This window comes from Canis lupus, chromosome 18 (assembly GCF_048164855.1).
Source record: "Canis lupus baileyi chromosome 18, mCanLup2.hap1, whole genome shotgun sequence".
NCBI classification, from domain to species: domain Eukaryota; kingdom Metazoa; phylum Chordata; class Mammalia; order Carnivora; family Canidae; genus Canis; species Canis lupus.
Genome location: NC_132855.1, coordinates 2337049 through 2350813, shown reverse-complemented (window position 1 = coordinate 2350813; position 13765 = coordinate 2337049). Strand labels below are relative to the sequence as shown.

Sequence of the window (13765 nt, the reverse complement as noted above, 5' to 3'; positions counted from 1 at the left end):
TGCTCTTCTTGTGCTCTCCTTTAAAGCTATGCTAGGAAGTCTGACTTTTTACATTTGTAATCCATAAACTCAGACAAAAGTGTATAAACAAATTAAGCTTTTATTTTCATTTTACACATCACTTTGTATTATAAAGTATTGCATGTGATACAGTGTGTTGAGCAGAATTCTCCTATATGTTTGAGTCACTTACTCACATTTTGCTGTGACCTAGTCTACGGGGAAAGACGCACGCTTAATTGAATCGCCTCATCTGTGTAGTTAAAATCATTCAGCTCTTAGTCTTCTCTTTTTACCGTTGGGTTGTTTGTAAATTGTAGATTGAATTTACTCGTAGCCACAGTATTTTATAGGCAGAAAGAAATAAAGGAGGCATCTTTGGTACTTTATATCTTTTACCATTTGTATCCTGGTTTATCAAAATTGAAGGTAACACTGCACGTTATATTACTTTTAGACAAGGACTGCTGGTCATGAGTTGGGCTTTTTAGCACACAAGCAAAATCTTAGCATATAGAAAACAATTCCAGTACATTCTGGAAGGATTAGAATTGAGGTTTATATTTTTCAGGAGTATACTCTGACTGAATGCATTGGATAAGGCAAACATTTCTCTTCTTTCTCTTGTAGTTGAGACTCTTTCTTTCAAGAAGAGCGTGTACCAAGCTACCCCATAGTACCTGATGGAGCTGCCTGGTTGTCCCTTAGCTGTCAATTAGACTATACTGGTGTATCAAATTAGGTTGTCAGGGGTCCTGCCTCTGGCTGAGTCCATTCTTGCAAGCTAGTTAGATAGTTTGATTTGGTTCTTGGTTCAAGGTTATAAAACATTTATTTCCAGAGAACCAAACCAAAGTATGGCTAATTATTTGTCACATGCATTTTTTTTAATCTCGTCCATTCATTTATTCTTCAGATGTGATATAAATAGTACACAATGCCTGCCTTTAGGAGACTTAAAGCTTGAGGTTAAAGAAGCAAGTCCAGGTTGAAATTGAAATAGCTCTTTAAACTGTAGTGTAGAAAAAGGATTGATTTGTTTGCTGAGGTGGAGGGAGAATTGGGCCTTGCTTTTAGTGTTTGCATCACTGCCTACCAAATCACCACAAAATTAGCAACTTCAAGCAACAGCCATTCGTTATCTCACAGTTCTCTAGGTCAGAAGTCTGAGTCCGACTGGGTCTTACAAGGCTCAAATCAAGATGTCAGCAAAGTTCAGGTCTTATCTAGAGGCTCCAGGGAAGAATCTACTTCCCATTCATCCAGGTTGTTGGCAGAACCCAGTTCTTCGGGGCTAGAGGTTCCTGGTGTCATTGGTGTCTCTGGGCAGAGGGCCACCGTCTTCTCTTAGAGGTCACCCCCCACCCACCTTTCTCTTGGCCCCTCTCCACTCTATCGTAAAAGCCAGCAATGGCACTTGGAGCCCTTGTGCTTCAAATGTCTCCAACATTTCCTTCTACTACCAGCCAAAGAAAATTTGTTGCTTTTTAAGGGTTCACATGATTAGATTAAGGCTGTTTAGATAATCTGCTTTAAAATTAATTGATTAGTAATCTCAATTGCAATTGCAAAATCCCTTTTGCCATGTAAGGTAACATAATCACTGGAGTAACACCAGGGGCAAAGGTCATGGGGGGGGGTCATTATGGAATTTTGCACTCTACACTTAAGGGAAGTCTTTTTTTTTTTACAGAGCTAATGTTGAACCCCAGCATTTTGGAGCGAAAGGCCAGAGACAATAGAGCATTAAAGTTTAGGTCATTTTGTGAAGGAAGTTGGGAAAGTCCAATGTGGTTGTATCAAAACAAGCAAGAGATACTCAGCTTGGATTCTTATAGGGAAATATTATGCAATTTCATCGATTTTTATTTCTGCGTTCTTAACTGGTAATACAGTATGGCAGATTGTGTGATTGACGTTGCACAGGAGCATGCTGTAAGACGATAAAGGATGAACAGAGAGAGAGGTCTGATTCAGCTCTTAGTAGGTCTTAGCTCTTAGAGGTGTCAGGAGGAGTTTCCATGAAGAGACTTGAACAGAATTTTGAAAAGTAGGCGTAATTGGCAAGTAAGTGGGTAGGGCAATGAATGGACTACAGAAAGAAAAACAAAGTACCAAAGACTTGAGAAATTTAGAGAGGAAGAAAGTGGCAAATGCAGGAGGAAAAATAAATTTCCATGATACTAATGAGATCATTTTGTGTATGTTCAATTTGAGGTGTTTGAAACAAAGAAATGGAGGTGCCTAGCAGTCAGTGAGATCAATTTGTCTCACATTTGGGGGTAAAATTGGTGAAATATAAAGATGTGAGCATCATTTGAATATTGGTAATATTTAAACTCGGGAATTTGAAAGAGTCCTCCCAAAGGAGAAGATAAGGATAGAAAAGTTGAAATCTGTATGGTATAGTGGAGGAGCAATAGGAAGCAAAGAGAGTAGACGATATGAGTGGAGTCTACTCTTTCAAGAAGCTTGGCTTCAAGGAAACTGAGAACTATAACATAAAGAATGGTGTATCATCCAAAATAGGGTTTTTCTCACGGGGTGCTTGGGCAGCCCATTCAGTTAAGCATCCAGCTCTTGACATTGGCTCAGATCATGATCTCAGGGTTGTGAGATTGAGTCCTGAGCCAGGTTCTGTACTGGGTGTGGAGCCAGCCTAAGATTCTCTTTCTCCTTCTCCCTCACCCCCTATCTTCTTCTAAAAAAAAAAAAAAAAAAACAGATTCTCAACAGCCAGCAGTGGCATGACTGACATTTGGGGCTTGATAATTCTTTGCTTGAGGGACTGTTCTGTGCATTAAAAGATATTTAGCAGCCATCCCTGAGCTCCCTGAGCTCTACCCACTGGATGCCAGCAGCACATCTCCCCCACCCCCCGCAAGCTGTGACAACCAGAATGTCTCCAAGCATTGCCAAATGCTTTCTGGGGGACAGAATTGTCCCCAGTTAAGAACCAGCACTCTGGAAGGTGTTCATTTTAATTAAACAACCACCAAAGATAAGACTGAATATTGAGACATCTAATGAGGAGGAAGAAACAGTCTGTAGACAGGGTCACTGGGGAATAGAAAACATTCAAAGATGGAGGAAAATAAACCCAGGGAAAAAAGGAGAGTAATACTGTTCACAGGATTTGGAAGAAAACTAAGAGAGGTTGTCAGCCAATGATATCACAGTCTATGATATTCTTATCATTAGAGATAAAAAAAATGAAGCCAACTGTCTCTGTTCCTAGCTGAATACAATCCTCCCACTTGTGTCCTGGCTTCCAGCCGCTCTTACTTTCCCAAGATTATTATTCTGGCAATGCTCCCTTTACTCTCCCTCAGTAACAAATTGTCCCTCTCTAGAGAGTATTCTTATAGTAAAATGATTCAATAATACTGTGAAAACAGTGCTTGAGCCCACAGACTCTAAGGTTATGTGCATTACCTTCCTATTGCTGCTGTAACAAAGAACCTAAACCTTAGGGCTTGACACACAAATTTACGGCCTTACCGTTCAGGAGTCCAGAAGTCCAAAATGATTCTTCAGTGGCTAAGATCAAGCTGTCTGGCAGGACCATGTTCCTTCTGAGGCTCCGGGAGAGAATCTGTGCCTTTGTCTTTTCCAGCTTCTGGAGTCTGCCTACATCTCTTGGCTCATCTTTGAAGCACATCATTCCAATCTCAACTTCCATCATCTTGTGTCCTTTTTATGACTCTGACTTTTTTTGCCTTCGTCTCAGAATGACCTTTGTGATTATCACATTTCCAAATTCCTGTTTGACATGTAAGGTAACATACCAAGAGGTTCTCAGGATTACGATATGGACATCTTTGGGGGGGGGGGGGACCTACCATAGTATCGTGAACGACGGACTATGACAATATGAGGAGAATTACGGGAGTTAGATACATGGGATCGGGGAGGAAAAATTGCATCTGGTAGACATTTTGACTGAAAATAAGTCAAACCTTCATCATGATGTGTGTAATAAAAGAGATTGGCCTGTCCATCAGTTTCTTGATTCTCAAGGCTGAGCCAGGATGGGATCGGTGTCCCCAAGCAAAGGGTAATGCGCTGTGTAGTTGCTGTTCACTCCATTTTATTCTCATTTTTATCAATGTACTAGAAAATCTAGCAGTTTGATTTTTGGTGCATTTGGAGGCCATCAGGTGTTCTTTAAATGCAGCCTCTCAAGAAAATAAAGTTCCATCGGAACCATCTGGCAAGTCTACGTTCACAAGGGAACAGAGTGGCAGACCCAACCTGCTGGGGATACACATTTCATGCAAATGTGTTAGGCACAAATGCTGCTGCTCCCACGTCTGGAAATGGTCAACGGAGGTCACTCTATTGCTGTGCATCCCATTATTAGCAATGTGAAATTTCCAGGCTGTTTACTTCTTTTTGTCACCTGAGATCAGTTCATAATAAGCTCTACACACGCATTCTCCTAAGCACTGACTTAGGAAAGAAAACGATTGTAACCAGAAGTGGGTGTTGATGCCTAATACATGTAAATGTAGCAAGAAACTATTAGACAATGAAAGTTAGCTCCCAGATGGTACTACCATCTGGAACATAAATCCATAAAGGTACTTCTGTAGTATTTCTGTAATGAAAAATCAGGCCTTACTGAGAATTTTTAATGGCCACTTACGAAGTTCACTGTTAACATTAGTGTTGATAAATGACAATTATGCACATACATACAAACTTGCATTCATCAAGGTAGGCTCTAGAAGCTTCAGGCCTCTGTTAAAGAAAAAGTATACTGCAAAGTAATTGGTGTTGGGGAGAAAGATGCAGCTTGCTTAGTAAATGGGATGTGAAATTTTTTAATTCCACATTTTCAAGTGTTTAAGTGCAGAAAACAGCATTCATGTATTAGGACTTTTCTCATTGTTTTCCATTTAAATCCCTCGTAAATATTAACTAAGTACTTAACTCTCTCTTGCATTCTCATTTCACAGATATATGAATAAGAGGCAATAAGTATTCATTTGCAGCTTTAAAGTAAATAATAAATGGAGCCCCTTTGCTATAATATGATTTCCTCTAGAGCAGATAGGGAAAGGAGGATGGCTTTGAGCACTGTCATAAGGAGGGTCCTCCTTAATGTCATTGTGTTATCCACAGTACAGATCTGTGGCATCCCCCAGACGGTATTGTAGTAATGATTCCTTCTATTGATAGTTTGCACAAAACTCCCAAATTTATACTTCTTGTAACATTCTTTTTTTGGAAAAAATTCAAGTGACTTCTAGTTGGGAACTTAATTTTCTATAGGATATTTTTAGAAAATGGTATCCTTCTATGGATATTTAAAAAGCCATAGCAACAACAAGCCTATCTATATGCCACGATTTTATTTACATATTTATGTATTTTTTAACAGTGAATTGGTTCCACTGTTGCTGTTTTCTATGGAATGAGAGTTGAAGAACTTTAGGGCTGAATTTCAATGTGATCTATCCGAGAAATGTGCAATAAACAGCAGACAGATTGATTTCCTAGAAACCTGTCATAATGAGATTGCACAGGATATAGGCCCAGCTTCAGGCTTATTCTTCATTGATCCCTGACTGAAAGCAGGGATACTGCTGACCGTGAAATCCCACTTGTTTCCATATTAGAACTTACTAAGGAAGCATGGTGCTGGATGATAATAGCAGATTCTGGAAAGATCTTTGTGAATACAACACACACGCACACACATCGCCTCTCATCCCTGTATTTAAAAATTAAATTGAAAACTTACTAACTTTTGATCCATTATGCATTTTATTGGTATAAATTCCTCAAATGTCAAGCATGAGTAATTCACAAAACATAGATGAATTGGCTCCTCTCATTTGTGAAGCTCAGCACTTCATCTTTTTCATACCTCTGTAATGGAATAGGTTTAGTTATTAGCCGAGTGTAATTTTATAAAGATGTGTATTTGAAAGTAAAATGGAATTCATGATTTTGTCCATGAGTGGCATATTTAAATTCTGTTTCACAGTGAAGTGCTACATATAATTTCATTTTGGAATTTTAAATATCTTCAGTGGATGGGTAGCTTTTCAGCATTAAATATGTCCTCTGCGTTCATTCTTAGCTCCCTGGTGCCAGAAAACTTCAACAAAAGGATACAGAAGAGTCTAACAACACTAATATTGTTAGAAAATCATTATTAGCCAATGTTCTATTTCAGTAGTGGAGAACTGGGAGCTCAAGTCCCAGTTCTGTCCCTGTCTGTTTTTATCTGCCAGATGCATAGGCTATTCCCCCAGAAAGGTTCAGTGGAATATGAGAGAGTCAAAAACCAAATTAGCAGCGCTGGACGGTGGCCATGAACCGGGGTGAAATATGGATCAGCACAAATTTCTCCCATCTTCTCTGTTAGATCAATTGTGAGTGTTTTTCTGATTGAAATAATTATAAATCTGTGATGAGTCTGCTCAATTGAAAACTACCCAACTAAATGCATGAGGCTAGCATCGGTGTTAACCCAAGTCAGACACAAAACACCGATCTTCTGGTTCATAAAGAAAGAAAAAAGGAACCAGACTGAATTCTAACGTCCTGTTAGACTCGGCTTATTGGATCGTTATACAGATTAAGAGTACTGCTTAAGTTATATTTTGAGACTTAGGATTCTGGCTATTAATTTACTTCTGAAAATAGGAGGATATAGTAAAATTTCATTTCATATTCTTACTTAGTATGGAGCATAGAATTCTAGAGTGATGTGATGTCTGAAATTGTTTTCCTCTTAATAAAAACGATACTATGTTTATTCCACACTTGTGTATGAAAATTAGTGCCTCTCTTCCTAAGAAACACGCACGCTATAACAAATTGAGAAAGCTCGAATTTTGCAGAGCACCGTGCACCACCATCACTACCCTGAACTATATCAATTCAAGAGAACGGGATAACATTTACTTTGTTAAATGAGCTGTGCTCTGTTAAGTTTTTTTTTTTTTTTTCCAACTAGTGATATCTGTAAGTCTGGAACGTGTATTTCTGTAGACTCCTACTTTATTTTCCACCCCACCATCAAGCACTTTACCGTAAGTACATTACATGTACCCGGCCTATTTATCTCTTTTCCGGGTGAGCTAATGTGATCCTCTTTTTTTTCCACACAGACCCAGATATTTTATGTTTTAGATCTCAGACCGTAATAACATTTTTCAAAGGTAACCATGCACAGGCAATTCTTCCCTTCATAGATTCCCCTTCCCCCCCCATTCCTCATCCAGTTTCCATAAGCTTGTTAACTAGAGCACTTTTGTTGCTGTTGTTGTTTGGTCGGTTTTGTTTTCAGAGAAAATAGTGAATAGAAATGAGAAGGAATTAGGTGGCAGTCAACTTCTCTGTCAAAGCTTAAAGAATCTATGATTCTATGAGAATTCGTAACCAGTCTAGAAAGGCATAGAATGGAAACTATCCTAGTAGACAAGGGGGCATAGGAATAGATAGATGTCATGGTAACTCAGTACATTTTTTAAATGATTATACGTGCATTATTATATGACATTATATATATGTGATATATTGTATATGTAAAATGCATCCAATCATCATTTATGGATTGAATTAATATTCTTGGTGAGGCCCCACAGTTAAGCCAGTATGTGAATTGGTCATAGAGCTTAATAATTCCATGTATATGTCCCATTAACTTACATAAGAAGAAAGAAAAAAATGTGTGTATGTAGTATTAAAATCATTAGAAATTAATGATGAATCATCAATTAATAGACATGGAGGATACTAGAGCTGATGGAAATTCCATGCAATCAGCGTCACACCAAATTATAGGCAAACCGTACTTAACTATTATATAAACTATTAAGACGGAACTTTTTTAGTGAACTACTATGTTTTAACATGATAGGAAAATACATTTTTTCATTATTAGTAGTACTCTTGAGAATCAAATGTAAAGTCATTATCTTTGTGGCCTACCTATCCGCAACTTAAAGACATCGTTTATTTTTTCGCATTATAAATCCTCAGAGATAATTAATTGTGACAGATGTACAAATGGTAGCAATTTATGATTATTTGACTAGAATTATACATTCCTCCAAATGGCATAATTGAGGAAAAGATTATTTTAAAAGTATCTCCACATTGTCTCTAGATAGAAAATACGTGCATGAAATATTGACACCATAGATCTGGAATTTCTCACATTTGATACTGCAAGGCATACCTTTTTTTTTTTTTTTTCGCCTGGGTAACATTCTAATAATGAGGTTCTAGAAATTTGAGCTCTCTACTGTCACTGTCTATCCACTTCATTCATAGTCAAGCTATTTAATCTCTCCAAAACTTTAATTTACTATCACCTCACAATCACTGTCCTCAGGATCTGTGCTATGAGTAGACTGATGATTACCAGACAACATCATTTCTTTGAAAATTAACCCTGTTGAACAGGATATTCAACTCTACCGTCAGTTATGGAATATCAGAGTGAACGTCAACTGCTCTTTGCAGTGCTTATTAATATTGAATCATGCAAAGTGTTGGAGCAAGCTGTAATAATAAGGTAATATTAAGTAAAGCAAATAGGGAAAGGAATTATATACCTTTAGAGACGTCAGGGCATCATAAATGGTGGAATCCTCAAAGAACATGTGCCCAATAACAAAACAATGACTAGACTCTTAGATATTTTTAATGTGTCTAGTATTACCTCACTATAGCAGTTTTTATCCACATTTTAAATATAAGGAAAACAAATTCAAGAAAGTGATGCAATTTACCTGAGGTTATATTGCTACCAAGTGGGGAGGGGGTGGAGGGTGGAATCTTAATAAAAGAAATATGCCAGGGTAAACTCAGGAATGAGGGAACAGCAAACTAAGAAAATGCCAGAAGAGTATCTGGAGTAAAAGGCTCCAGTGAACCATGGTGGAAAGTGCATGGGCTTTAGAATAGCATCGTGTTGCTGCCAAATCCCTGTCATCAACTCGTGATTATGGGCAATTTACCTAAGCTCTAGTTCGTGTAAAATAGTAATGGTAATTTTTTTTCTCATAAGATTGTGGTGAGGCTGGAATTACAAACACAAACACGGTTTGTTTGCTTTTTAAAAGATTGATTGATTGATTTTTGAGAAAGAGGGAGAGAGCGAGCACATGCATGCAATCTAGGGTCAGGGAGGGGCCGAGGGAGAGGAAGAGAGAATCCTCAAGCGGATGCCCGCTGAGAGTGGAGCCTGACATAGGGCTTGATCTCAGGACCCTGAGATCATGACCCGAGCCAAAACCAAGCATCAGACAGACATTTCACTGACTGAGCTACCCAGGCACCCTTGTTTGGGTGTCGGGTTTTTTTGTCTTTTTGTTTTGTTTTGTTTTGTTTTGGTTTTTGTTTTTTGTTTTTTTTTTTTTTGGTTGTTTTTAATTTTTTTTTTAACTTTATAGAGGAAGCCTGAAGTATTGTGATAAGTTCAGGCTTTGGAACAGTTATAACTAGACTTAGTGATCTACACTCTTGAAATAGGAATCACCCAGATACCAAATGCTATGAAACAATGGGAAATCCCAATCTTTGTAATGTAAAGACGAATGGTGACATTTGGGAAGACATTTAGGAACAGCTCTGGCCACAGACCTGGGAATCCACATGAAGCTGAAAACCACGGCAAGGAGTTGGTAAGAGATGACAAAGACTTGTGGACAGTTAATAAACTCAGAAACAAAGCCAACATGAAATCCAACCCATGTGATAGACAATGATGGTTAGGAATGCACCGATAGCTAGATGGCTGTAGACTGCCCCTAGAATGTAGAACTTTCCAGTCCTGAGCAGCCCTGGGAGCCTTCACAGGGCCAGCACACAGCCCGTGTTAGATGTGGAGAGGCTCGGCTGCAGTACCAGAGACGGAGGAGTTCCTGGTCCTGAGGTCCATGTGAGAGCCAAGGATGGAGCTTGTGATTGAGCTGGTGGTCCGTGGGATGTGATCCAAAGCACCTGGGTGCTGGGTTATGCTTAATTTAAAGGACTCCACCTTGGGGCACCTTGGTGGCTCAAGTCGCTGAGGCAACTGACTCTTGATTTTGGCACAGATCATGATGTCAGGATCGTGAGATTGAGCCCCGAGTCGGGCTCCATGCTGGGCTTGGAGCCTGCTTAAGAGGGTCTCTCTCCCTCTGTGTTCTCTCTCCAAAAAATAAAAAATAAAAAATTTAAAAGATAAAGAACTTAGGGATGCCTGGGTGGCTCAGTCAGTTAAATATCTGCCTGCAGCTCAGGTCATGATCTCGGGGTCCTGGGATCGAGCCCCAAGTCGGGCTCCCTGCTCAGGGGGAGTCTGCTTCTCCCTCTGCCCCTCACTGCACTCATGCTCTCTCTTTCTCTTTCTCTCTCAAATAAATAAATAAAACCTTTAAAAATAATAATAAAGGACTTAACCTCAATGCTAGGGCCACTGTCACAGGGAATAAAGTGGCGACAACAACAAAAAGCATCATTAAAGGAAGGCATCCAGGTCAGGTTTCATGACTCAGGGGCTCTGCGCTTTTTCCAACTGGAAGAGTGGCCACTGTGATCATTTGGTTGAGTCTTTCTAATAATGCTTGAGAATCCTGCTCAAGTGTCGTCTCTTCAAAAAGGCCTCCTCTGATCGCCCTTCTAATACCTCCTCTTTCTTTCACCCTGTTATTCTTGTAGCAGGACGGCACATGTCACTCCAACACCAACTCATGCCTGGAGGTAATAGAACTCCTTCATTACATCTATAATTTCCCTGGCCTCCTTCATGTGCACTCTGTGCGCTGGTTAGCAGGGAAAAACAGAAACTTTTATCCAATCAGAAGTGTTTTTTTAAAAATTCAGTTTAATAATTGTAACAGTGTGGAGGAATAATGAAATGCTTGGTCTCTCAGCTGTTTTCCCCTCACCTTCCTTCCCTCTTTAAGCTAGGCCCTGGAGATATTGAGGGAAAGGGGAGGCTCTGTGACCCTGTGCTGAGTAGGGAGGTTCAGGACCCCTGGGGGGACTTCAGGGTAGCACTCTTTATCCAACCAGTTGCCGTTTGTCCTGCTGCTCCTCACAAGTCATGGAACTTGTGATGTGGCCAAATGACAGGCCCCTTGCCTGTGTCCTACTTGTCACCGTGGCACCCCTTGATCTTGCCACATCTTCTGGTCAGCTTGAGCAATGTGCAGCTACCTACCCCCCTCTTTTCTGTAGTGCCCACCTCCCATAAATCCCCTAGCCATGGCTTCTAGGTGGGGGCCGTGGACGCCAGCCACACGGGAACTCAAGTACCTCCCTGCCTGGCCGTTCTGCTCGCCAAGCTCATAGGAAGGCCTCAGAGGTACACGTGGGGTCATTCGTTTCTGAGTCCTCAATGATGAACAGAAGCATGCGTGTTCTCTGCCCTTGCTGCCCACCACAGCCGTCCAACAGCCCTGACCACCGTCTTCCCATCTCCACCTATATCTAGTTTCTCCAGGAAAGCAGGGTAGAGGGTGTCAAGGTCATGGGCTTCTCTACATATTCTCATTCGCTTCCTCACCACGCAGGTCCTCCACCATCTGCTCTCCTCCAGACCTTCGTTTTTGACCATTAAGGACCTGGTTTTAGACACCAAAACTGAGTTGTGCACGTTCCATTTCATGAAAATTGTTGCTATAAGAAAGCCAATACCCCTCAGACATTTTTATTCAGAAAAGTCTTATGTTAGGCAAAGGGGAAAAAGGGGATTAAGTGTGTTTCAACATTATACCCATAAGAAGCAAGAGGTAATTTGATTTCTGTCCTTTAATTTAGCTCTGAAAGTCGTCCATAAATAGATAGGAATATATTCTAGTTTGTATCAGGGGGAAAAGAAAAAGTTAACTAACGTTCGTGGAGTGACTGCTGTGTGCAGAGTGCCTGTCTTTATCCTTTTATTTCCTCCTCCCTTAAATAAGGATCTTCATAACGATCTTGCATAACGCTTGCTATGCAGAAGGCTAAATGCTCTATCCCTCTCCTTCAAATTATTTGCAACTTAAAATTTGCATAATTTTTTTTCAAAATTACAAAGCCTTTGTATTTACATTTTCTCTATCAGCTCCTCACACCAGCCCTGTTGTTGTGGAGGAAGATCGTTAGCAACTGTTGTAGAGGTGGAAACTGGGGTTCCCAGAGCTCCAGTGACTGGCTCCAGGGTCAAATAACAGAACATGGCGGGCGACAGAGAGAGTGCGCGGGGGAGAGGTCATCCTGCGCTCCGCTCTCTGGTTTCCTCGCGTTCCTATGGCCATGTGGTCCTTTAGCTTTACAGTGAGAGACAGAATGCTCAATGTGCTCACCCGCAGACTGTGTAAGCTCTGACAGTGTAGCCTTGCTGAGGTTCACAGAAATCCGGCCAATTCGGTTACCTTTGGTTAAGATTAAGGACAAAGAGACAAAATTCGATCAAGTGCCTCCTGAATCCAATCCCAGTATGCTGAGAATCGCCAGAAAACGGTAATGGGATGGAAAATGGACCAGGTTTCCAAGGTGAAGACTCATCATCACAACCAACCTAGAAAGGCTTCTTCGTTCCACTAGAAAAGGATGGTGTTCATTTTGGAAAAAACCATTGCTTTACGCAGGGTAATCTTTTCAAGCTTCCGTGAGGCCTGGCCGTGAGAGCACAGACCCAGGGGAGGAATGAACCCAGTTCACATCCCGGTACCATTGCCCACTGGCACGACCACAGGCAAGTCACTTAACCTTCAGTACCTCAGTTTTCTCATCTGCCTCCATCGTTCCTATCTGATGGGGTTGTTGGGAGGCTTCAACACATGAGCCAACCAGACCAGTGTCCGGGGGCACCCGGGTGGCTCAGTCGGTTAAGCACCTGTGCTTGGCTCAGGTCATGATCTCAGAGTCTGTGTCGGCTTCTCCCTCTTCCTCTTCTCCCCACCACCTCACTCATGCTCACTCTCTCTCTTTCTCTCTCTCTCTCTTGCTCACTCTCTCTCTCTCTAAGTCTCTCAAATAAATAAATAAAATCTTTAAAATAAAACTAAAATAAATAGTGTCTGGTACCAACCAAGAAATTTCCAGCCATTACTAGAGAGTAAGCTCCTGAAACCAGATTCTTGTCTGTTTTCCTCATTACTGTAATTCCCGAGTCTCTAACAGTACTTGGCCCAGAAAGCTGCTTTCAAATACATGTCAATTAATTGAGTACTTATTATTTAACCAAATAAGCAAACTAGACAACGTGAAGCTAACCAGCCCACTCCATTCTATTGATATCATGAGCCCTCTAAGTCAATTGATACTTTAGACTTAACCTGCCTTTATTCATATTAAATTGTTGTTTTTCTGCTACCTGGCGTGTGAGCATGTGTGTCTGGGTGGGAAGGGGTGGAGGGGGCAGGAAGGAAATAGTGCTTTAATACCTAACTTCACTAATTTTATTCTCACACCGTTCAAAAAAAAATCCATTATACCCTCTCTTTTTTTCACATGGATGTGTACTGCCTTATGGTAGAAATAATGCAACCTAATAAACTAGAAATAGGAAATTACAGCCGATAAAAGGGAAAGAAAGAAATACCTAAACTGTAAAAAAATCATTGCTTTTGAGCTCTACGAGGGGCTCTACAATTTTCCCACAGCCCTTAACCTTTCCAAATGCCAGCCAGCAGGGCTGGCCTCATCTCGTGACTAAAGTGGTAAATTCGGTAGCCACCGCCATGGGGCATTTTTGAGAAGTAGTTAGATTGTACCCCAGTATATTTCTCCCTCTGGCTTAGCCCCAGTATAGGAAGTTAAGAGACAG

General features: G+C 40.6%; 1 protein-coding gene and 1 long non-coding RNA gene across 6 annotated transcripts in view; both read left to right on the top strand.

Annotated features, from left to right (window-relative positions):
• KCND2 (potassium voltage-gated channel subfamily D member 2) overlaps positions 1–13765 on the top strand; it is a 476195-nt gene that overhangs the window by 201691 nt on the left and 260739 nt on the right. The gene's annotated exons all lie outside the window — the stretch shown is intronic.
• Positions 1–13765, top strand: part of LOC140608578 (uncharacterized) — a 227574-nt gene that overhangs the window by 186038 nt on the left and 27771 nt on the right. The window contains exon 4 of one of the 4 annotated variants that reach the window (XR_012010560.1): positions 6974–6992. The exons of the other annotated variants lie outside the window; for them this stretch is intronic. This is a non-coding gene — a long non-coding RNA (uncharacterized lncRNA). Of the gene's footprint in view, positions 1–6973; positions 6993–13765 lie in introns of those variants that run through there. 4 annotated transcript variants of the gene reach the window in all.